Genomic DNA, 13,966 nt, shown 5'->3' on the forward strand with positions numbered 1-13,966 from the left:
CTTAGTGAATATGGTGATGAAATGACGGTGGCAGTGATAAACTCGATGCTTTTAGAGAGAACTTGATGAGCTTTAAAAAATGGGTCCAGCACTATTGAAATATATTTCACGTACCGTGAAATATACTCATTTAGAGCACTCCCCTAGGTTGTTTTAGTGTATAAGTTATATAATCATCGCCATTTTCACAGTAAGTTTCAAAAAGAAACTGGAAAGCTGAGGTGGTGTAAGTTCAAGGCCTGTTTGTATCTCAGTGCCCATCTGAATTATGTAATGAGACCATGTCTCCTAAACCAGAAGCAAGCAGAAAGAAACCTGTGCACATGAGCAACACTCCCACTCTCCTGTCTGTCCTTCCTGTCATATGAAGACTTCTATGGCTTTGCTTGCCTGCCAGTTTTAATGAACTCAATAGAAATATTCTTGGTGAAACTATCTGCTGATGGTGCATAACACCACTGTAGTTAAATATGCGTTACTGATACAAAGTTGGGAGCACTGGAGCACACAATAGGACACCTTTATTTTATAGCAATTTACCACCTACTATCCTGCCATTGGACCTCTGATCATTCACGGAAATTAAAGCTAGGACAACAAATCCTTTTACTATTAAGGTACACACTTTAAAACTAGTGTAACCTAAACACAATATTAATAAAGCACATAAAATGCAAAATTGTATATAACCAATATTTAAATTTATATTCACTCATTCATTCATTGGATTAATGGTGTGGGTATGGGTGTATGCACATGCCTTAGCACCCTCGTGGAGGTCAGAGGGATCAGGACTCTTTTCCACTCACTACATAAGTCTTGAAGATAAAGCTCAGACAGTCAGACTTGGCAGCTAGTGCCTTTACCCACTGAGCCAGCTTGCTACCCTGAATCTCTTCTTTTAAACATGTATTTTATGGTTATAAATGTTTTGCTTGCGTGGTCTGTGTGCACAGTGTGTGTTCCAGGTAGCTGCAGAGGTAAAAAGAGGGCATTTGATCTTATGGAACTGGGGTTCCAGAGAGTTGTGAGATGACCTGTGGGTGTTAGAAAGTAAATGGGATTTTTGTGGGAACAGCAAATGCTCTTAACTGCTGAAGCATCTCTCTGTTCTCTGAAATCACTGTTTAATAGGATAATGTGATAGAAAAATACTTAGAACAGTAAGATTTAAATTATATTTTTGCTGGCATATTTCTGGGCCAGTTAGGCCTCTGCTCTTAGAGCTTCCTTTTGGAATATTATTGAGTTATGAATTGTTGATTTGAAATGGACATTTTGGGAAATAGTAGCAACAGGAAGTAACTAATTGTAAGATTCTCTTAAGGGCTCTTGGTTCTGTACCTTAGAAGTGTCACCCTAATATGTAGCCAATAAAAGACTCGGTAAAATTTAGGCCAGCCAGAGCTCACTGGAACTGAACAAACAAATGCCAGTGTGAATCTTTTAACCACTTCTATGCTGAGGTTTAATTTGCAAACACTTTTTAAATGTGATTTTGATGGTCAGTTAGTTTTCATTATTTCAGAGATCTCTGTGTATTTTCATTGTTAATTGATAAATATATCTTAGAACAACTGTAGGCTTTAAATAGTTATTGATTTGTCTATTTTCACTGCTAAGGTGTCTGTAACTCAGACAGCTAACCAACAGTTACAGCCCTGAGCTACACTCTCAGCCCAGACTTCCTGTTTTTAGTGTTACACGTCATAAAGCAGAAAAATGCATCTGAACTTGATAGAGTTCTAAAAAAAAGGAAAACTTGTGAGCCTCTCGGTTTTATTCCTAGTTGTCAAGAAATTGCTACCAGTTTTGAACTGTGTGCTTTTAAAAACAGTTGTTTAGTTTTGTTTGTTTGTTTGTTTTCCTGTACCCCCTCACAATCTGTATGAATAGACACTGATTTCTGTTCAGGTTGTATAACGTAATTCTCCTGCAAAAAATAGTACTAGAAATTCTTTTGTCTTTGTATGTTTTGGAGAACTGATAGAAGGCTTCTTAATTTCCTCACGTTACTTTAACCCAGGTAAAATGGGTCAGTTCGCGTCTTCTATAGCCCCACTGTGAAAGGAAAACACTTGCTTTTATGCTGGGTATTTCCCTCAGTTAGATGCTAAGTGCTCTCACAGTTGGGTACAGTACATTGGTCATTTATCAGGGGTATGGAAAACCATTTCTCATCAAAACCTTCAGATAAAAGGGAAATGTAGTTTAAAAATTTGATTTGCAGTAAGTTCATTAATTTATTTTATCGTATGACCCTTATTATCAGGTAAAAATTTCTAAATTTGAAAAACAGTTTTTACAAAGTTAAGTAGAGAAGTAGCAGATGCTCCCAGAGGCCATGCTCCTGGGGATTTCCATATCTGATGTGTTTGTATAAACTTCTTAGGTGACTGAAAATGACTAAGGGAGATCCGGCCCTCCGGGGTTTAGCATGTCTACACCAAGTAGTACTGTAGGAACACTGTAGCATTTTCCAGTCTTAGGAACCAGGGTGGTTTCTATGTGGTAAAGGCCTACATTAGCTGTGTTGAAGAGGTTGCATCTTTCCCTTTGAGTATTAATTTCAGTTAACTGTTTTTCTAGTTAATGAATTTTCCTTTGCCCTAAGAACTGAAAAATTTGTACATCTGTCTCCTTGATGTAACTTCTCTAGGACAGGTATAGCGATATCACATGCAAAAAAGATCATTATGGATTAAGTAAGTTTGTGTGTGAAGGAAAGAAAATCTTCTGTTACATGAAAACTTGAGCACTGTTAACCATCACTCAATTTATAAAATCAACACAACGCTTATTGATGCCATCTCTTGATTGAGGACCACACTGCAGTGTGTTCAAACTATATAAATTTTAGCTATATAGTTAGATTAGGAAAATTAGTGAGTAGATACCTTTGTTTAATGGAGTTGGAATTTAACCATGAGATCATATTATATCATGCAGTCACTTCTAGAGAGCTGTATGTGAGTCACCCTGAGAATTTGTGCTTGCTCCAAAGTTTAGTTTTTTGCATAATTTAGCTGCACCTTAGGAAAGTGTGAGTGAACAGATTAAGGACCTTGAATTGATTGGTGGAATGATGGGGTGGGTGACTGTCTCAGCAGGTTGGCGGTCCTAGTATTGATGGACATTGTATAGCGTAATAAAGCCAGGCTCCTGCTCTGAAGTGAGGGGCCAAGTCTGACATGAGCTTCTATGGTTGTATGACCACAGAGCGAATGTGGGATCTCATGGCCATACATTTGACGCTAGATTGGAACAAGGAAGAAAGGAAAAGAGTAATTATAATACAGGTTAGATTTTAGGATAAAGCTTTTGTTGGTTGTGATCCTGTTCTGAGTGTTTAGCACATGACCCTCCATGGCTAGTAAGACTGAGTGCTGGAGACAGTACATTCAAGTTTGATGGTCAGCTCTTTCTGAAAGCATCAGAGCACCTGGGAAATTTGTCCATAAGTTTACACATTCTTAATATTATTATTTTTATTATGTGTGTGTGTGTGTGTACACGTGTGTGCATGTGCACTCTCACATGGGAGCATGATCCCAGGTGTGCAGGTGTATGCATGGAGGTCAGAGGAGAACTTTCTGGAGTAGGTTCGCTCCTTTTCTGTCCATTCCATCCTGGGAAGGATGTTAGGTCAGACTGGGCAGTAGTCAAACTACTGCCCAGTTTTCGGTTCTGGATGCATTCTTCACAGGGTCCTTACTAGTCTGTATGTGAGGATTCCGCTTTGTACTTTGTCTTAGCTTTGTTCCTCTACCTTTTGTATATGTAAACTCACCATTCCTTTGACTATTATGTCCATGGAAAATCATTAATACTCATTTATATCCACACTAATATAAATGTAACAGTAGTAGTAGGTGCCAATTATTATTAATTATGTGGTAGTCTCTGTTTTACATATATTCGTTTATAGATTTCTTACAAGAACCATGTACTCCATTTAACAAGTAAGGAAACTGAGGGACATCTTAACTTAGGTGTTAAATCTGAGTTTGTACAATGGTAATATGGAAGAAGGGAAATTTGAACTCAGCAATTGGTCTGACATCCTATTGCTTTTAAATATAATATGTTATTTTTATGTGAGGATTTTGCATATATTTTTTAAAATAGGACATCCTTGTAGTAAATCTTTTGTTTTTCTAGTTGGAAAAAATATTAAAAGAGTAAGCTGCCAAATAGCATTTTCCTTTAATAGCTCTATGAAAATTGAATTGATATTAAGAATTAGTTAATGTAGTGTGTCCTGCACCATGTAAGAACCAGTGCTTCAGAAGAAAATGATTTCTAGTTTGGGAGTGTATTCTTATGGGTTAACATTTCTTAATCAAGCAGTTTGGTAGCCTGAGACCTTGTAACTTCTGATTTCTACCAAATGCTTGCAAAGATTGAACTATATGGATTTTACCTTCAGCTGACCCTATAAATTTAAATGAAGCAAGTGGATATTTTCTGGTGTTTTGATTTATGCTGAACTTTGAATAACCCCTCATGATTATAATTCACTGAAAATGTTTGACATTAGCCATGACGTTGCCATCCTTGGTACTGTTAAATTTCAGTGATTTAGAAGGGAAAATTTATTAACCAATAATTCTCCCCCTACCTACATCCTATTCTTCATTTTTCTCCCTCTTGAATGACTCAATCTTGGTCAAAGCAGGTATTTTGGAAAGACTTTGGGTTGTCTCAGTGAGAGCTGAGTCACATGTAAGGATGTCAGTCCTGCTATAAGGATGTTTGGAAAGCCATAGACAGACAGATAATGCTGTTGTGGGTTCGAATCACATGTGAATAGAGTCGTAATGCTGCTGTTCAGTGAAAGGCCTTAGGCAGATGACCACCTTAAACAGTAAGTGCAGATAGTTTTCCTGAGAAAGCAGTTGTCATGAACTGAGTTGTGGAAACAGGACAGAGTGAGAAGAAGCTGCTGAGGAGCCCGGAATAATTTGCCTTTGGATATGTGAGGAATCTGTGCACAGATTTGTCCCTTCACTCAGGGAATCCACTGTTCTGTTTGGTTTGCAGTCCAGTAGAGAAAGACCCAGAGCCTTAAGTATGCCACGCAGGCTTCTTACCACTGTGCTGCATGTCCAGCCCAAAAATTCTCTTTACACAGACTTTTAAAACTTAAAGGAAGGGCTATATCAATTTCATTTATAACTTAAAAGAATCTTTGGATTTTTGAGCACATTAAAATGTTTTAAAGTTGGTAATATGCATATCGTATAAAAATTCAAAAGTACACCCAGGCCTTTCGTGACAGTCACTCATGGCTCTTCCAGGAAAATCCATTGCATTTCATGTCTTTCCTCCAAGATGTGTTTTATAAACACAGCATTATATAAATAATAGTTTTCTCATTATATAAATTTTGCATTTTTGACACATAAATGAGATATATCATATATATGTTAAGTACTTTGCTTTTTGTAACCAATTACATCTTCTTTCACTTTAGTATTTATTGAGCTACCTAGTTCTTTTTAATGACTGCATAATACATTATTGTTGATAGACAATAATTTATTCAACTAGCTTCCTGTACCCACGTGGTGTAGGCTGCGTGAGACTATAGTGGACTGTTGCTGTAGTCTTTTATAAAACTGCAGCAGTTAGCTAGTGACAAGTTTCTTAAAAAGAGCGTGCTTACCCAAGGAGCAGGTACACTTTCAGTTTTGTTACATTTTTACCAAATTGCTGGAACACCATTTTGAGACACAAGAGTTGAGATGAATTACAATTGACATCTTTTGTGGAACCATTTCTTTATTCAGATGGTTCTCCTGGAAAATATAAGCACATGTGTAATTCATGAAATTAATGGTCTTCCATGATGTGAAAGGACTAAGTGATGGCAATGTATAACTATCAATTTTGTTTCATCTGTAGTTTTAGTGGTAATTTATTGTCTTTTGTAGCTGAGAGTAGAGTATTAATGTATTCACTCTGGTATCAGTACATATCAGTCTATTCCTAGTTCTTCACCAACCTGAATCTTCTTTATCAAGAATTGAGCTCTAAAATGAGGTGACATGCTAGAACTTTGCTTTTCATCAAGTGATTTGACAATTTGAGTGAATACTGCTGTCAATTGATAGTCTTAGTAGTTCATAGAAGCTTAACGTCTTCATGTTCATTCTAGGTGATAGGTCTATAGGACCTAGTTTACAGATTTGGAAGGATAATGGCATGATTTTGCCACATAATAATTAAATAAGTCTGTTGCAAAACTCTTCTTTTTCTAGAGTATAAAATGCAGACGTTATTGGTATATGACGGGATATGTAGTTTCATTATGATACTTGGGCAAGCTTTAAGGGAACTTGGCCCCTCCCTGGCTTCTCTGCACACGGGGCATGTAGCTTGCTATTGATCAAAGCACGCAACTGCATTTGAAGGTCACCGTTTGCTTAAAGGACTTGGGGGAATGACAGAGCCTACTTGTGCCTTCCCTGATGCCTCTTCACATTTATTTTATGAGCATCAAGGTACTGTAAGTTCTGGCGACAACAGGACTAAAGGTTTCTTCCTCAGAGGATTTGCTCTCTTTGCCTCTGTGGGAAAGTTCTACATCCTTTAAGTGATCTTAAGCTGCTTCATTTGCCGAGTGTGTTCATGTAATGGATTGACTGTGGCTGCAGGAGAGTCCTCTCATGACTTATGCAGAGCTTTTCAAACCTGTAGAGTGGCTAGATAGAGGGAACTTGATCCTTGAATCTGAGTTTGCAGATTACTATGCAGCATGTCAGAATAATAAGAGATCAAAGAGGTTGTATGTATCAGTTTGAAATTCAGATAGCTCTGATCAAAAGTTTACCTGAGTCAGGCAGCTGCTCAGGATGAAGTTACCATGAGGACTCAAAGACCTCAGGCTTGATACCAAATTTTTCGAGAATTTCATGCATTGGGAATATAGTTTGGAAAGAAATCTTACTGGTCTGATGGGGACAAAAGAGAACAGTCATGCGCAGCAAATGCTGGTCACCTGGACTCAGCTTTCTTATGGGATAACTTTCCCTTTAACAAATACGGTCATGTCAGTCTCTCCTCACCTTAGTAAACTGCTAAGGAGAGGAGCCTGCAGGGATCTACCCTCGTGTTACTTTTGTTAGGTGTTTTAGAAGTGGACAAACTACCTGTTAGTGTTGGTTAAATGAACTCAGAGAGCTAAAACATTGGTACAAGAGGCTCACATTTTCTGTATAGCCTTGTTAATATGTGTGCAGTGCATTGCTTACATATTCCAGTGAGTTAATAGGTCTTTCCCTGCCTTCTATACAAGAAACCAGAATGACGACTTCAGAAGGTTTTTAATCTAAAGAACAAACTCAGTCTTGAGAGAGAGTTCATTACAAGTCTCTCACACCTCCTGACTATATGTCTAGGAGGTGGTGTTCAGCCCTGACTATGTGTCTAGGAGGTGGTGTTCAGCCCTGTCTTTGTGTCTAGGAAGTGGTGTTCAACCCTGACTATGTGTCTAGGAAGTGGTATTCAGCCCTGACTATGTGTCTAGGAAGTGGTGTTCAGCCCTGACTATGTGTCTAGAAGGTGGTGTTCAGCCCTGACTATGTGTCTAGGAGGTGGTGTTCAGCCCTGACTATGTGTCTAGGAAGTGGTGTTCAGCCCTGACTATGTGTCTAGGAGGTGGTGTTCAGCCCTGACTATGTGTCTAGGAGGTGGTGTTCAGCCCTGACTATGTGTCTAGAAGGTGGTGTTCAGCCCTGACTATGTGTCTAGGAGGTGGTGTTCAGCCCTGACTATGTGTCTAGGAGGTGGTGTTCAGCCCTGACTATGTGTCTAGGAGGTGGTGTTCAGCCCTGACTATGTGTCTAGAAGGTGGTGTTCAGCCCTGACTATGTGACTAGGAGGTGGTGTTCAGCCCTGACTATGTGTCTAGGAGGTGGTGTTCAGCCCTGACTATGTGACTAGGAGGTGTTGTTCAGCCCTTACTATATATCTAGGAGGTGGTGTTCAGCCCTGACTATGTGTCTAGGAGGTGGTGTTCAGCCCTGACTATGTGACTAGGAGGTGGTGTTCAGCCCTGACTATGTGTCTAGGAGGTGGTATTCAGCCCTGACTATGTGACTAGGAGGTGTTGTTCAGCCCTTACTATATATCTAGGAGGTGGTGTTCAGCCAGGACTGACTCGTGCTGGAGCTGAATTCTCTAGTCTATGATGATGATGTGAAGAGGGGCTGTTTTTAGACAGAAACTTTTCTCCTATTTGTGACTAGTTTAGTTTATCTTCCCAGAGAAACATGTATATTAGTGTTCTGCAAGCTTTCTTCACATTATTCTCAAAGCTCATCGTCACTAGGATTTATCCCTCCAGCCTGGCCCAAGCTCTTCAGAGATGTGATATTTTCTGTTACCAGAGCATAAAATAATGTATGTTTGAGTTTGAGGTGTCTAATGTAACTCCTTGGCCTTTTTCCTGTTTGTAAGTTTTTATTAGGCACAAGCTGTGTGCTGTATACCTATTAAGACTTACAAACAAAAACATTGTAGAATGAATGGCATCAGTGTCCTTGCTGTAGCCACTGTGGTTGTCAGACAACCTCCTAGCCCACAGATGGCTTCTTTCCTGAGAGACTGAGGGTCGAGGGTGCTGTGCTGTTGTAAGCCTCTATTGTGTACCTATCCAAAGAGCACAGAGCAGCTCTAAATCTTCATGTGATATGACTCACGTATGACAAATGGTCTAGCACAGTTGGCCTAGATTAAGTGTGCTCAGTTGGAGGTGAAGGAATAAGTTTGTAGAAATTGTTGTCTCCTTAGGTCTTCCTCAGCAGTGTTCATAACATGAATACTGTTATGGCTTCCTGGCTGCTCTGCATGCTGTATCTCAGTCCATGCCTGACAGCTCTAAATAGCTGCTGTTAACTCTTTGAAACACAAGTCTTCAAGAAAACAACTTCGGTAATAGCACTTAACTAGGATTTGTGTTTAAATTAAAAGTAATTAGGTTAGAAAAGTAGAATAAATTCCAAAATTAATGTTTGAGAAATTAGCTTTAGCCATTTTTTTAAAAAAGATTTTTTTACTGTGTATATATGCATGTCTGTTTATTGATCTGTGAATGTTTTGTACCCCTCACAAAGTGCGGGAAAGAGAGTTGGATATTTAGGTAGAGCCCCATTCAGGAACTGGAAACAGTTCTCTCCAAGCCAGCACAGGCTCTGCTTGAGAGGGCCCCCCCCCGCCCCCCCCCCCCACACACACAGGGTTTCTCACTCTGCAGAACAGGCTGGCCTCAAACTCAGAAATCCACCTACCTCTGCCTCCCAAGTGCTGGGATTAAAGGCGTGCGCCACCACTGCCCAGCTTTAAGAGAATTTTAAAGTTTTACATGTCTGTTCTTTCCATGCAACATAACATTTCAACTACTGTGGTTTTTCTCTCTGAAGATACTAGGCTATTTCTTATTTATAAGTTCACTTTCTACATTTAAAAATGCATAGTTCAGTATTATTAAGAATATCCACATTTCAACAGTGTGTTTTTAGTTATACTAAAGTACACTGTCTTCCTGATGGAACCCCGTGCATTTCAGCTAGATGGTGAGCACGTCCTTGAAGATGAGCACATTGCCTTGTTTTGCTTTTTATTTGCCCCCCTCCCCCACACCCCTACTCACCTTGTCCCCCAATGCAGCCAGCAGAAGTTCTGACCAAGGAGTGACTGACTATTGAATGTGATAATAATTACAGTATGAAATAAACATTACAAAAGATGAAATAACTAAAGGGCCTATTAATATCCAATCAATAGAACTGAGAAGGGGAAGGAATAAAGAGAAAGTAATCCTCTTCAAGAATCTGCAGACATTCCTGTGGGAGTAAGGATGATTAGCCATTTAAGCCGGGAATGCTACTGGGGTAGCGTGCTGGCTCAGCATGTTGAGGTGCTGGACTTTGTAGCCATGAGCTATGCTTGTAGGTAAACTTAAACATGGGGTTTTAAGTAAGTGTCCTTGCCTACTTCTTGCCTGATCTTAGACTGTGCTTGCTTTGCTGTTCAGGAACTGACTTGTTCTGAGTATGATGCACAGAAAAATCTGTTCCAAATACCTTACGGAATTAAGGAAGCAGTAAGAAATAAGGAACTAGAAACTGTACCAGTTCATCAATCAGTCTTGAGTAGACTGAGTGCGTCTTGTGGACACACACTTTGAACATGATAGCATGTGGCACTTGGCTTGCTAGTGTAATACTTTCCTATATATGATATAGTTAAACATGAGGTTAGAGTCAGAAAATGTATGTTTCTTATTCATTATAACCACTTCCTCATTACCTTATATTCTTTAGAATGTATTTGTCTTTCCTAAAAGTAAATTGGTCAGATCAGAAGAAGCTCTTTTGACATACCTAATTACATCTCTTTCTCTTAAACTAGAACCAGTCTAGTTATTTTCAGTACAACTATGGTACTTTAAGGTGGGGGCTCATACCTTTATTTTTATTTATGTGTTTATTTATTTGTCTTTGCATGTATAGTACATATTTGTGTGGTTTTCTTTCTATGTGTGCATGCACACATATGTATACTAGCGTGTATGTGTCTGTGTGTGTGTGTCTGTGTGTCTCTGTGTGTGTGTGTGTGTGTGTGTGTGTGTCTGTGTGTTTAGGTCAGAGGGTAACTTTTACTTCCAGGTGGTTCCTAGGTATTGAATTAAAGTCATTGGACTTGGCAGCATTGTCTGCTTAGCCATCTTGGTAGCCCATTTAATAAAAGATACTGTTCAGTTTATTCTTTGACAATTTCACATGTTTACAATGTATCTTGGATGCTAACACTTACCATTCCTCCTGTGGATACTTTCTTCCCCTATATTGTTTTTTTTTTCCTTTTTTTTGTTTTGTTTTTTGTTTTGTTTTGTTTTTTCTTTATCTTTAGTAACTCATTGAGTAGAATTAATGTGTCCACACACATTGGTTTAGAGCTATCCACTGAAGCATGGGCAACTGTCAGTCCTTCATCTATGAAAAGACTTAGCTCTCCTTTCCCTAGTAGGTACCAGTTACCAATAGCCTCTCAACTACACCCGATGTGCTTCCCCATCCAACTGGAACATTAAGTGGCTTGCTCCTGTGTAGGTGACCACAGCTGCTGTGAGTTCATGAGTGTAACAGCTGTGTCCAGGAGACAGCATTTCACAGCACCCACCATCTCTTTTCTGCTCTGTCTTCCACAATGTTCCCTGAGCCTAGAAGACACTGGGGTTGATATAGATTTCCCTTTTAGGGCTGAGCAGTCAACAGTCACTTAATTTCAGATCTGTCACCAATTAGTTTCTGCCTTTTAATTACTCTTTTAAAATGGCAAGTAGGAAGAAAGAGACATTTTAAGATTGGTTTGTGGCTACCTAAACAAGACCCAAATAGGATGATACTTACCAGACATCCTAACACAGAAGTGAGAACAGAAGTGCTAAGGCCCCAGCCTTAAATAAAGAAATACAGGCAACGAAGGAAGACAGACAGACAGAATGATTGAATGAGAGAGAATGAATGTAAATATGAATCAACAACTAAAAAAGTTCATGAATTTGAGAGAGCAAGGGAGGAGGTTAATGGGGGGGCGGGGATAGAGGACAAAGAGGGAAGGGAGAAATGAGGTAATTACAAAAAATAAAACAATTAATTTTAAGAAGATTAGTTTAGTGCAGGGGGGTATATGTCTTGCATATTTTGTTTGCTGATTATCCTTGAGTGGCAGAATACTCAGGCTAATATGATCAATCAGTAGATGGGTCTGTAAGTTTTAAAGAGAAATTACTAGTTAAAGTGTAAATGTGGTAAATAACACATTTTTGTGACCATAGCATACAGTTTTTCACTGTTAATGCAGTACAAGTATCTTGCTAAGAGTATGAAACCCAGGTATGTCTAGAACTCTTCATGTAATCAAGCTAACCTTGAACTCATAATCTCCCTGTTCTTTGTTTGGTTTTGTGTGTGTGTGTGTGTGTGTGTGTGTGTGTGACTTGTATAAATTATACTCAATACGGTGATTTAGGTATAGGATTTAGAGTGAGGGAGGAGACAGACCATGGCTCATGGATCCTCATAATTGCTCATTTCACATTTGAGGAAACTGACTCAGAGAAGAAAGGAAGACATGTACAACTGTTGGATCAAGCTGAGGCTCAAAGCTTGCAGTCCACACTCACCCTATAGCCACTCACTAGAGGGCTAGTTGGCTGTCATCTCTCTCTCTCTCTCTCTCTCTCTCTCTCTCTCTCTCTCTCTCTCTCTCTCTCTCTCTCTCTCTCTCTCTCTCTCTCTGTTGTTTTTTTGGTTTTGGTTTTGGTTTTTTTGTTTTTGTTTTTCAAGACAGGGTTTCTCTGTGTAACCCTGGCTGTTCTGGAACTCACTCTGTAGACCAGGCTGACCTCGAACTCAGAAATCCACCTGCCTCTGCCTCCCAAGTGCTGGGATTAAAGGTGTGCACCACCACCCGGCATCTTTATCTCTTCTATACTTTTCCTTTCTCTATTATAAAACCTCAGATTCCTATTTTCTGAGTGACTTGATTTCCCAGTGGAAAAATCACAATTTACACTAGCTGTGTGCTAGAACTGCTACATGTCAGTGTGCCTGTCCCTAAGAGCCCAGCTCAGTGGGCACCTCATCTTTGCCATTCCTTGTCCTAGGTGCTTCCATTTCTAGGCCTCCAAAATGAAATAGTCAGCTCTCTATCTTTTAAACTTAGTATGCTCTTCCTATGCCTCTTATTTTGGCAACTTCCTTGGGATATTCTTTTGAAAGTTTATTTAACCATTAAATGACATAGCATCTAAGTTGATATTCTTTAGCTTAAATAATAAAATTGACATTTTACATGAAGTTACTGTGTGGCTCTTAATTTGGTTTAGTTGCTTTTTAGTTAGAATAACCCCTTATGAAATACTGCATTCTTATTGTGCAGAAGTTACTGTATTATGTATTCTGTAAAATTGTCTCTTAAATATATTTCTCACACCTGCATAAAATGTAGAACAGAGCTCCACTTCTATAGTAATTATGCCATAGCCTGGGATTCCTTAGCTGCTGGGCCATTTTTTCCCAACTCAGTGTTGACTATAGTGTTCTGCCAGCCTGGTTGTACAGTCACTTCGTGCTTGGTGAAAGACTCTGTATCCCAACTGGAGAGTAGGTTTGAGGTAGTAACCTGCTGTGCCACACAGCCCTGAACTGTGACATACATGTAAGGTTACATGAACTACTACCTATGTTCCTCTTCATGTGAGTATTTGTAGCCTATACGTATCTTAATATTATATATTTAATATTCTCAGTTCATAATAAGTGTGAAAATTACCAGAGGAGCCTTCAAGATAGATCAGCAGGTAAAGTCAGTTGTTTTCAAGCTGAAGACCTTAGGAGCCCCATGGTAGAAGGAGAGAATAGATTCCATCAAGCTGTCCTCTGACCTCCACATGGCATGATGTGACATTCACACACATGTACACACACTAAAATGAATAAAAATAAAATATAATTTAAAGTATTACCTGATGGGCTGGAGAGATTGCTCAACAGTTAATAGGGCTGCTGCAGTTAATAGGGTTCAGGTTCCGATCCCAGCGCCCATGCCAGCGTGCACAGCCGTCTGTGACTCTAGCTCTAGGGCATCTGACGCTCTCTTCTGGCTAGCACGTGCTCACCAGTGATGCACATGGTGCAGACGTACTCCAGGTCTTGAAGTAGAAACCCTTAGCAAGCAAGCCTGATATGTGTAGGATTCAGCTCTACAGAGAGGAGACGGTGTCTCCTGCAGTCTGTTCAGTCTTGTTCACTTAGCAAACACTCATACATATAAAATAATAATAGACATAGCTTAAAATTCTACCAAAGGTAAAAAACTTGTGGACAAATTTTTATTTGAAATAAACTCAGTTCTGTCTTGTGACCATCATGGTATGTGGTTTCTGAAATTTTTT

At 39.3% G+C, this 13,966-nt stretch overlaps 1 protein-coding gene across 3 annotated transcripts in view; it reads left to right on the forward strand.

Annotated features, from left to right (window-relative positions):
• Window positions 1-13,966, forward strand: part of Patj (PATJ crumbs cell polarity complex component) — a 300,765-nt gene that overhangs the window by 70,101 nt on the left and 216,698 nt on the right. The gene's annotated exons all lie outside the window — the stretch shown is intronic.

This window comes from Apodemus sylvaticus, chromosome 3, assembly GCF_947179515.1.
Source record: "Apodemus sylvaticus chromosome 3, mApoSyl1.1, whole genome shotgun sequence".
Classification (NCBI taxonomy): domain Eukaryota; kingdom Metazoa; phylum Chordata; class Mammalia; order Rodentia; family Muridae; genus Apodemus; species Apodemus sylvaticus.